Here is an 11,771-nt window from a genome sequence, read left to right as displayed (position 1 = left end):
TACATCCCACCCTCCCGCCCCCACACCCCCCGCCCCCCAACACACACCTGGAGGCCGAGCAAGTGCCCGCGGGAGACAGCTGGGGAAGACGCTCCATCCCCTCCAGCTCCCGGGCGTTGGGATTCCCTAAAAACCACTCGATTTGCTAAGTTTTGGTGGAAGATGCTAATGAGACAATCGTCGGTATTGCGCCTCAAAGCCCAGAAGGACATAACCCTCCCTGATTCATAAATATGACTCCAAATTGTGAAGGACGTTAAGTGACTCTTCTTCCTTCTGGAATCTGCCATGGTCCACCTACGATGCCGAGGGAGAGCGGTGTGGTTTGCGCGGGTCACGTGCCAGAACGCTGTTAAAGTGAAAGGAAAAAAGGAGCTAGGAGTTTTTAAAAGAACACAACAAAACGCGCACAGAGTTTTACGAGAACAGTTACAACGAAGAAACTGCTTTTTCCAACTTAATGAAATTTGGTTCTTTTAGTCGTTTGCACAGCTTTTCTGAGCGGATGACGTTTGATTGTAAAACTTAACTTTCCAGAAAAGAAGATTGCTCCCCTAACCAAATTATAACGCCAGGGCAACAGATAGGATATTTGGCTTTTAAACACACGCAGTTATTTTTAAACAAAATGTTTTTAACTACCTGGAACACATACAAAACACTAAAGATGGTTGTATTTTAGAAATTATCACAATACATCCCCTTCTAAGAATTAGGGATTTACCCCCACTTAAACCAAGAAAGAACAACTCCTTGGGTTAAATATTTTTTCTTAATTCCTAGGTGTGGATTGGAAAGTAATGAAATGAATATTTGCAAGAAATCATTAAATGTCAAGATTAAAATGCTGTATAATTTTCCTAATAAAACATAGCTTACACTTCATAACATGTGAAACTCATTTATAAATTTTACACTTCTTTGAAACATAATTCACTTATGTCATATATGTTTTGTAGCAAAATGGAAGTCTTAGTGTTTAAGCACATACTGTAATGTCACTTACTTTGATTTATTTTTTATCTTTTAAAAGCCCCTCTCCCAAATGAAAGATCTTTTTTGTTTAAACAGCAAATTATATAAAAATATAAAATCTGAAGAAATTAGCTATTTGAAAATCTTCTGACAATTTTAGGGATTATATTTGTTGTTTTTTTCTCTTTCTAATTTACATATTTGAATATATGTATTTGTGTCACCACATAAGTCATGCATATTAGGCAGGAGAAATTAATTTTGAAACTCATTTATTTTAAAAATGTTACACATAGGTTGAGGTGAGTAAACTAAATTTATATTTTTTTGTCACAATGATAGAATAAATATTAGTACTATATTGTTGATATTAAAAGGCAAAACCTTTTAGCCTTTGATTTATATTTTAAAAAAGTATGTTGAATTCTTTGGTCAGACTCTATAAAACCAGTGTCTTCAGTAGCTTTTATTATAAATATTGATATTCAGATTATAGAACTATCCATTTAAGGAGAACTTTTGAGAAACACAAGCATAAAAGTGAAAAGACCGTTTCCCCACATATTCACACTCTAAACTTCCTATCCTCAGTGCAGCAGAAATAATCCTTTTATTCCATTAAAATGGTCACTAACCTTATAAAGATAAAAGAATGTTTTAATCTCTTACCTGAAGGAGTCTTGTCAATGTAGCAGGAACTGAAATTGGGACTGTTCTGTGTTGTCCATTACAGTACAGGGCTCTGTGCTGTTTTGCCTTTGTGAAGGCTGAAGTAACAATGTATGACTATCGCCTCCTGGGACCCTTAGGAAAATGAAATAGATAGCTGGTTCAAATAAATGCTCTAGACCTTCACCCAGGGATATCGTGGAGAAAAACAAATGATTTCACAGACACTAAAAATAATTGAAAGGTTATTCTGTAATTTGTTTTTCTCATGTATGTTATTTTGTATGTACCTATAAATGCTATGTTCAATCAATAGATATATAAGAAATGATTTTTAAAATGTTATTTAAACCTCTATTTTTTTTTAGAGCAGCAAAAATCACCTGAGAAGCAACTTCTACTTTTGAAGTCTTTGAAATGTATATTTTAATTCATAATGCAACTTTCTCATCCTAAAAAATTTTACGCTTCTTAAAAACTGGCCTTTTAAAAATTTCTGTTGTTTAGTAAGTTATGTATGTGAGGTTGGATTTCCTATAGTTTTTGTCAAAATAAAGTCACTGTTTGTTTGGGGTTTAATATTTATTTAGATGTGTATGTATATTTGTTTAAAACTATGAACTCCGAAGAGAGTTTTAATTCTATGCAACACAAATGAGTTTTATTAACAAATATATATATTTAGTTTCAGCTTAAAAGAACCAAGATTGTATATCAACAACGTATTATCAAAACCTATAAGGATATTGCCAATCTAATATCAGCTTGATTTGCAAACATAACAATTAAGTTCTTTCAATTAACCATAGGTATACTGTTATATGTTGTCTGTATACATATTTTGCTGATTTTAGAATGGAAAATAATCCTCCCGAGAAATTTGAGGTGGATTATCTAATTATTTTTTTCCAGCCCAAATTTTTAGGTGCTAAAACATAAGCATATGTTTTGCTTTTTAAAATAGTTCCAAAAGAAAATCTCAGAAATCAAAAAGACATTAGAGAAATGCTTTATCTAAAAATTATGATGATTATTTTGCTTTATGAAATCACCAACCTTTATACCAGGAGAAATATATTTAGAAGTCATTAACACTGTTGGTTCTCTGAGTAGAAGCATAGAATGTTATTTTGAAAAAGAATAATACATATTCATACATTTATACATATGCATACACACTCTTTTATTTTAAAAAAAGGCTTCACAGTTTTTGGCAGCAGAAAAAGGGAATAGCAAGCATCAAAGCCTGAAGTAAGAAGAAAGCTAGTCATGGTTTTCAGGCAAAGGAGAAAGGACATTTCCCAGGGTATCTTTAATTTCATTTGGAGCAGTTGGAGTGAGGGAGTTAGGTTCTCACTAAACTATCTGCATTATCTGTTTACACTGAGCAATGATAACATCTCCTGTTCCTAATGAACTACGTAGACATATTTCTAACCCCATAATATAGACCCCACCACCACTTACTATTTTTTTCACCACTCACTTCTGAAATAATTTGTAACGTTCATGTCAGTTAGGAAACACATTTCCCCAACACCATATTTCCAATTCTCCATAAGGACAGTCTTTAAATGGAGTATGAACCCATCATTCATTTAACAACTATTTTTACCTACTAAGTGTCAGGCACTATTCTAGGAGCACCAATGAAGAAAAGAAACAATATCCTTGCCCTGGGTTAGAGCAATTCTTTCTGAGAGTATGGAAATTAATCACTACAGGGGTGGGGGTGGGGGGAAATAAAATAAAATCCTGTAGTTTTCAGGTTATCCACCAGGTGGCGAAATGTGCAAAACTGATAGCTTAATATGGATCAAAATTTGGTGCAAAGATTAGAGTATTTCTATGAAAATTTCCACCATATTTTGTTTAAAATGTCTCTTTTGTAACACTACAATTAATAGCTAATGGTTATAAAGCATCTTGTGTTCAGTTTTCTAAAGCATTCCTTGCGAGGGACTCGTCCCTTCAAGGAGAGAAGAGTCAACTGCGTTCCCTAGAGGTCTCTCTGGAAGATCCCAAGCTTATCTTAAGAAATTCTGCTTTTACCCTCCCATTTTTCTCTGTCCCCAAGGTGTGGGGATTATAGAAATCTGTCTAAAGGACTGAACATCTGGTTTTGCATGGGCCTCCTGGAAGCCTTGAGTCTATTGTATTCAAATTCATGTAGAGACACTTAGGTATCACACTGCAATTTGCTTGTATTGTCCCAAACATTAACATCTTAGAATAACACCCATGCTGAAAAGTAGTCAAACATATATGACAATGTATACATACATGCAATCATATCTATATTTCGTTTCCAGACTCCCCTTAAGTGCAACCTCTCACTTACATTGAAGGAATAAAATTATGTATTCAGGTCTCTTTGGAATAGAATATACTCTAAAATAAAATTAGACCTTTCTTCACCTTCAGACTCCCAAAGAGGTAAAAAAAATAAAAAATCTTCCATTCTTAGAAAATGGTTTATATAGGATGTAGAAATACTTTTAGAGTGGTTTAAATGTAGTTTGAGATTTTTCCTAACTTCTTACTATCACCACCAGGCCCTACAAGATATGACCTCTGCCTTCTTCTCTATAACTCACCTGCCATGGGTTTTCTCATCACGCATTCCTCACATATTGACTGGCTTTTTCTTGTTTCAGTGGCTCTTTTAAGGTACTTGGAGTAGAGAAGTGAATAAGGCAGTGCATTCCTTCATGAAGCTTACATTCTATTGTACAGGGACCAACTTTGTTTTCGCCTCATGGCCTTTGCATTGGCTGCTTCCCTTGCTTTGAAACACTCTTACCCGTATCTTCCCAGCCACGGGTATATTTAGATAGATGCATATCCAGGACGCACTAGCCTGTGACCCCTAAACAAAGTCAAGTTTATCTCCTCAGAGGGTACTTGTGAAGACTAAATGAGTTAAGGAATACAAAGCCTTTAGCAGAGTAAGCTTTACTAGCAGAGTAAGATACATGTTATCTATTATTTTGATGTTATTATTTATTGCCAAATGAAATATCTCCATGATCTTTCCAGAGATCTTTCTCAGCTCCTTGTCATATTGACCAAACTACAAAATGTAGAATCTATTTCCAAGATGCTGAAAGAGTATTTCCTGCCAGGGCCAGAGCTCTGCTGTGCAGCGTAATACAAATATCCCTGGTTTAACAGTATGGTTTTTATCATGGATGCCAACTGGAAAATAATTTAGAGATGCTTTCCATCGGAACCAAATTTTGACCCTTTGCTGCATTTACATTCCCACTGCAAAGTGTTTAAACTTTTATTATTGCATTTATCACATTGTATTATAGTCATGGGTAGGGCGACCATACTTCCTAGTGTATGCCTGTTGTCTTGAAGTACCATCTGGTTTAGCATTTTAGCACTTTCAGAAGTGTCCTGGTGTAGACAATAAACTCTGTAGTCCCCCAGGTTATGGGGCAGGTGCCTGGCTGGAGAGGCTGAGGAGCGCTGGGGTGGTCCTAAGTCTGGTGTGGGCCTTTGTGAGGAATTGGTGAGTCTGGTTACTCAGAGCTGTCTGGCTGATTTGCATGCAGAGAAGGGCTTTGAGGGCTAAAGGCAGAATCAGTGGAGGAAAGTTAAGAGGGCCTCAAAGACGATGGCTAGGCCCCAAAAGGGAGGGTTCCTCTTCCCACTTCTGCTGAGAAAACATATGCCTGGACAGGGAGACTTACAGAGAACAGCACCACTTTGGCTCATGTAGAGCTTATAGTTATAATAAGTATATTAGGGGACAGCATCCCGGTCAAGGCAATGGGATATAACCCAGAAAATGCTTTGCAACCCTAAACCTCAGGGAGGCGTGAAGACAACTAAACCAGAGTGCCTAAGGACTCAGAGATATTCAGGTGGGAGGTGAGGGCTGATTCACATGTGTCTTAATCAGTGCAAGGTTTAATTTGGTCTGGTATAATTTTAGTTTTGGGTACTTCGATTATAGAGTCAATTACAGTCTATCCATTAAAAAAGAATATTGGATGAGTAGGATGCCTCATGTCCTGGCAAGAAGATTCTTTGGTAAACAGAGAGTTATTATGAAAGGTTCTTTAAATTGAAACACGGTATATTTTTATATCTAAGGCATGTTATTAAAAAACTTTAAGACTATTTTTGAATATTTGGTTTGCGAACCCTTGTCAATCAATCTGTTAATTCAACAAATACTTATTTAGACTTCACTACTTGAAGTGCACTGTGCTATTTGAAGTGATCACGACATTGTCAATATACATAGCTATTCCTGTGGTTTATTCTATCAGTTTTTATACTGAGGACTCTACCAAAATGTTAGCTTTTATTGCCAATCTCTGCTCTATACTACATTTCCTAACTAACTGCTGAATATCTTCACGCGATTGTCCTATTTGTACTTTAACTGACCAGAGGGGAATTCATTCTCTCCCACTCAAATCCTCTCTCTTGTCACTTTATTCCCAACCCAAGTAAACTTGTCCTTCACTTGTGTTCCCTCTATCGGTAATGGCACCTTCTTCAGACTATTTAGAGTAATTTTTAACTCTTTAATCTTTATGTCCAACAGCCAGTACTTTGCCAAGATGGTTTACCGCCAAAATGTCTCTCACATCTTCCTTCTATCATTTGCACTCCCAATAACAATGCTAAAGTTCAAGATTTCGATCGTTTTTCACTTGCATAATCACAGTAGCCTCTTCAGTGATTTCCTTATACTACTTTCTGTTGCATTTCTACCTCATATTTCAGATTGGCATTAGAAAGATCTTTCTAAATCACAGATTAGAAACAATACCTTTCTCCATGACAATCTCCAATTGCCTACAAAAATAAAGTACCAACTCCCTATTTTAGCATATTCTTGCTCCAACCTGTATTTTTCAGTCTTTTCTTCCACTAAATGATTGCTCAGACCTTACCCTGGAATTCCAGATTAGTCACTATTCTCTGACCCTCATACACTTTTCTGTTTCCATGTCTTTGATCAGGCTATCCTCCCACCAAGTAATACCTCTATTAAAATAACATTCATCCTTTCACAGTCAGCTAGCCAGTATTAATTGCTCATTCTCTTATTTCTAAAACACTTTTTAAAAAGATCTTGTAACACACTTTCTTCTGCTGATCAATAAGGTTAGTGATATACAAAATGTACTTGGGGCTCTGCCTCTCTTAATCTCTATAAGTGGTCATGTGACCAAGACACGTCCCTTCTCCAGACCTTCGTCGCTACGTTGTGGTGATATATAGAGAGCATTATAGAACTGTATGTGATTATGGTTGCCTTCCTCCCACTGAAGCCCTTGACGACAGGGAACAGTTTTCTTTATTTTTGTCTCTTTCACAGCACCTAGTTAATTCCCTCCTTGCATAAAATGAGCCATCTTTTTTTTTTTTTTAATGGAACACTTCACAAATTTGGGAATCATCCTTGTGCAGGGGCCATGCTAATATCTGCATCGTTCCAATTTTAGCATATGTGCTGCCCAAGCAAGTACAAAATGAGCCATCTTTAAATGTTTGTTTGCATATTTAGAAAATACGTTTTTATTGATTTTTTTAAGTTTTATTTTTTTATAGAGAGAGAGAGGCAGAAGGAGAGGGAGAGAGATAGAAACACCTGTGAGAGAGAAACATTGATTGGCTGCCTCCTGCATGCTTCCTACTGGGGATCGAGCCCCCAACCTGGGCATGTGTCCTGACTGGGTACTCAATCTGTGACCTCTTGGTGCATAGGTTGATGCTCAAACACTGAGTCAAACCTGCCAGGATGAATATTTAAATTAAAACTTCACCATAATTTAAAATAATGCTCTAAATTTAGGTCATGTTATAGGTATTTGAGGGCTATCGTGAACTTGATTATGTAAGACGTGAGATTTTCCTTAAACGGTGAGAAAAGCACAAAATTCATCAGAATGACTTTAGGAGAGCAGGCCATGTTGTAATGTGATAGGCTACATAAAGGTTTTAAATACATCAATGTTATAATAATTGAAAATATTAGAAACATTCTGAGTCAATGAAAATGGGAGGCAACTGGTGAGGGGCAGAGCAAACATTGTTTAATTTAGCAGTATAAAATAAAGAGGAACATGGAAGCAAATACTGGCAAAACTTATGAAAAAGTGACTTTAGCTATGAGATTTTAAATATGCAAAATCATCTCTATTGAGACAGAGATGCATTTGGTTCTCTCAGTCTGATACGAAACGTAGCATTTGATTCAGGCAACTTCCCTTGCTTTGATTTCAAAATCAGTAGTCAACTTTCTGTAGGCTGCTGAAGGGAGAGAACGATCACATTCGTAAATTATTGCTGTCACATTTCCTTTAGTCCCGGATTTTAAAAAATCAATGCTATGAAAAATACATTTGCTTGAGGTGTGTTGACAAAACCAGGTTTCTGAGGCCAATAAGACCCAGAACCAACACCACTTCAACACGCCAATAAATGCTCCCCTAGGAGAGCTGTCACAGGGCCTCGGAGTTCACCTATTCCAACAGGAGCTGGGCCTCGTTCAAGTATTTTTTCTCTGGCTTATTAATGACAATGGCTATAATCTTTCTTAGATGGCATTTTGGAAAATACTATGTATTATTTTCTTTGTTCCCAGGTTAAGGGACAGAAATCTCCAAAGTGAAATAAAATTAACTGTGAATTCCTTCATGAACACAATTTCCTTCATTATATTTTTTTTGGGGGGAAGGGGGGGGAATATGTATTGCGGCACCTAAGTTGTAATCATGTTAAATTCATACACATTGAAAATAGTCTATATAATTTCTCAGAATTTTAGGAATACAATATACTGTACTAGTTGATGGCTTCAGGATTGAAAATGACATTCGCTTTAGAAGAAACCCCAACCGGGCTATGTCATGGGGGACAGTCGTGCTGGTATATACACAGCTGCTTTATTTTCCTCCTTTTATTCTTCTCTCAATAAGAGCAGCAGCTTGGGTCAACTTTTCTAGGCCCCTTCACTTCTCTGCACTCTCTCTGGCTGCTATTCATATCATTGATTATTTTTAAACATAAGTACATGAGTAAGTAAAAAAGGGGTATATTAAATCAGTTCAGAAACTTATAGCTGAATCTGAAAATTGATTATAAAATTAGGTCATGCTAAGGGTTCAAAAAGCGTTTTCAAAAGTGAAAAATGATTTCATTTTTTAAAGAAAAGCTTCATCTTAATTCTTTAAGTAAGAAAAAAAAAACAACAGAAAGTAATTTGAGACCCTAAAGTTACTTTGTTTAATTTTTAAAATAAATTAGGGAGGAGGGACTTGGTAAAGATTTTGTCTTTAGTTCCCTTTGGAAAAACATCAACAACTTAAATATTTCAAAAGTGGTTAACCGCTTGTAAAGAGACTGAACACAATATGCGAGGTATGTGTGTCCCCCAAACCTACATATTTCTGATTCAGACTCTTAAGCTGTCAATATCTCAGAGACAATGCCATTGACATGTACCTGGCACTAGTCCTGCCAGTTAATTTTTTCCCTGGAGAGTGGTTTGGGGCGACAGAGTGGCGTCCGGGTTCCCCAGGTTGCTGCACTGACAAACTGCAGTGGTAGTCCAGTCAAGGAGCCTGACAAAATCTCATTAATCATTCTAAATTAAATCCAACCTTCCTGTCCAACCATGCCAAGAAGAAAGCCATTTTTTTTTCTTTTTAACAAATGAAAATTTCCTCAGCAAAGATTTGGTATCTTTCTCCTGTGGGCCTTTAATTCGATTAGACAAAAATAAAATAAAGCAATCCACTCTTCTGAGCCTGCAAACAAAACATTTGTCCAGATATGATTTAACAGATCAACCAAGTGTCTTTTAAAAAGAAAACAAATTTTGAATAAAAATACATGGAAACGTTCTGAGGGGAAACTATGCTAGTTAAATTAAGGACACCATTTACCTTTCAATGAATTCATTTTATTCTACCTAAAATATATGATCCTTAATAATAGCTGAAAGAAGAAATAAAAAACTCATTATCCATAATATTTTGGCACATTTTATTCCAATCTCTTCTTTCCAGTAATAGGTTTTTGCTGTTTTATATAGTAATTGTAATATGTGTCTATGTGTATAATTTAATATCCCTTTAAATATTTACCAGTTTTTATAATGGTTTTTCCATACTATTTATAAACATCAAGGCTTCATAATAATACATCATGAGGATGTATTTTGCTGTACTTCACCAGTGCTTGGCATAGTGTCTGGTATATAATATGTTCTCAAATATGTGTTGGTTGTTACAAAAGACCCAAGTTCTGGGCTTTCCAGGTGTTTCCACCTTTTTTCTTTAATTAAACACAATGATGTAATTAAGGTGTATATCCTACCTTTCCTCTATTTTGGACTATTTCCATAGGATGGCTTTCCAAAGAGGACATGTTCATTTATAAATGTATGAAAAGAGGCTGCAGGCAGTATGTTATTAATAGTGATCTTTAAGACAAAGTTCACTTTAAACATAGAAAAACAGACTCCAGTTAAAATAAACAGGTTATTATTTTAAATATGAAGGCTTCTGAACAAGTTTACTCTTATTGAACACCATATTAATAATGTAAAAAATGTAAAATATTAATTTAGAGAAGTAACAAGATCAATGATTTAAATTCTTAAAAACAAAACAAAACAAAACAAAAACAACAGCCCTGGCTGGTGTGGCTCAGTTGGTTGGGTGTTGTTCCATGCACCAAAAGGTCGCTGGCTCAATTCCCAGTCAGGGCAATGTCCAGGATGCAGATTCGATCCCTGGTTGAGGTGCAACTGATCCAATGTTTCTCTCTCCCTCTCCCTTCCTCTCTCCCTAAAACCAATAAAAACATATTTAAAAAATAAAACTATATTAAAGCAGTAATTTATCCAAATATTTAAAGTTAGAATCCTAGAGATGAGTTTACATCTAGAATAATAGATTAAATCTGTATTAATATTTTAAAAAAATAACGAATGTATCCTGATTTGTAACTTTTGTAAACCTGAAAGATCTGGGTATATTTTTAAAAAATGCAAAAGTAAAGCACTTTCCTATATGCTTATGTAGAAACTGAACCAAGGCTAAAATAACTCAATTGCATTTATTGAGAAACTGATCGTGGCCAAAGTCTGTGTTAGTTACTGAGGGAGATAGAATGACAAGATTTTCACCTGCAAGAATTAGGAAAGTTGTGCTGGAGGGAAAAGCATCTGAGAAGACTTGGAAGGACAAATAGGTAAATCAGGGGAAGGGGATACAAGTTTTCCAGATGGGAAAGCAGAACAAATGAAATTAGAGAGTGTTAGTTTTAACAGGATGTAACAGGAAAAATCCTGTAGATAAATTTGGAGGACTCAAACTTTTAAAGCATTTTTCCATTTACCTTTCCTTTTCTTAAAAAAAAAAAATCTGTATCTTAGAAAATATAGGTGTTGGTTGTATATAGGATGAATGTACTAGCAGTGCCCAGCTGTATGGTGTGTTCTGAGCTTGGAACAGCACAGCCCTTGGTAGGGGAGGAAGGTGTAGACAGGACTGAATTGCAATGCACCATAAATACTCCTGTGGGTTTCAGCAGAGCTCAGATTTCACGCTAAGTAAGGAAATAGTTGGTCAGAGACAATATAAAAGCCTCTAGCACTACTGTGACTTTCTAGCCTCAAAGAACTCAGACCCAAGTGGAAAAGGTAGATTTCAAAAAAGCCTGAGTGTAGATAGGAAAAAAACTAGTTTCTTGGGCTGCATCATATGCAAAGTTCAACATCCTTTCTGAAACCCTCCTTACCTAGTTCTTGAGATACTATTCTTCTCTGGTCTGTCTCCAGTTTTATTTATTTATTTTTATTTATTTTTATTGATTTTACATTTGTGTCCTTATCCCCCCACTCATGTCCTCACCCCCCTGGTGTCTGTGTCCATTGGTTAGGCTTATATGCATGCACACAAGTCCTTTGGTCGATCTCCTCCCCTTACCCCCACCCACCCCTATCTTCCCTCTGAGGTTTGACGGTCTAATCCAGTAGTTTTCAACCTTCCTAATGCTGCGACCCTGTAATACAGTTCCTCATGTTGTGGTGACCCCCAACCATAAAATTATTTTCGTTGTTACTTCATAACTGTAATTTTGCTACT

The sequence above is a fragment of the Myotis brandtii genome, unplaced genomic scaffold (assembly GCF_000412655.1).
Source record: "Myotis brandtii unplaced genomic scaffold, ASM41265v1 scaffold733, whole genome shotgun sequence".
NCBI classification, from domain to species: Eukaryota; Metazoa; Chordata; class Mammalia; order Chiroptera; family Vespertilionidae; genus Myotis; species Myotis brandtii.
The sequence above is the reverse complement of the archived record's forward strand: the minus strand, read 5'-3'. Positions refer to the sequence as shown.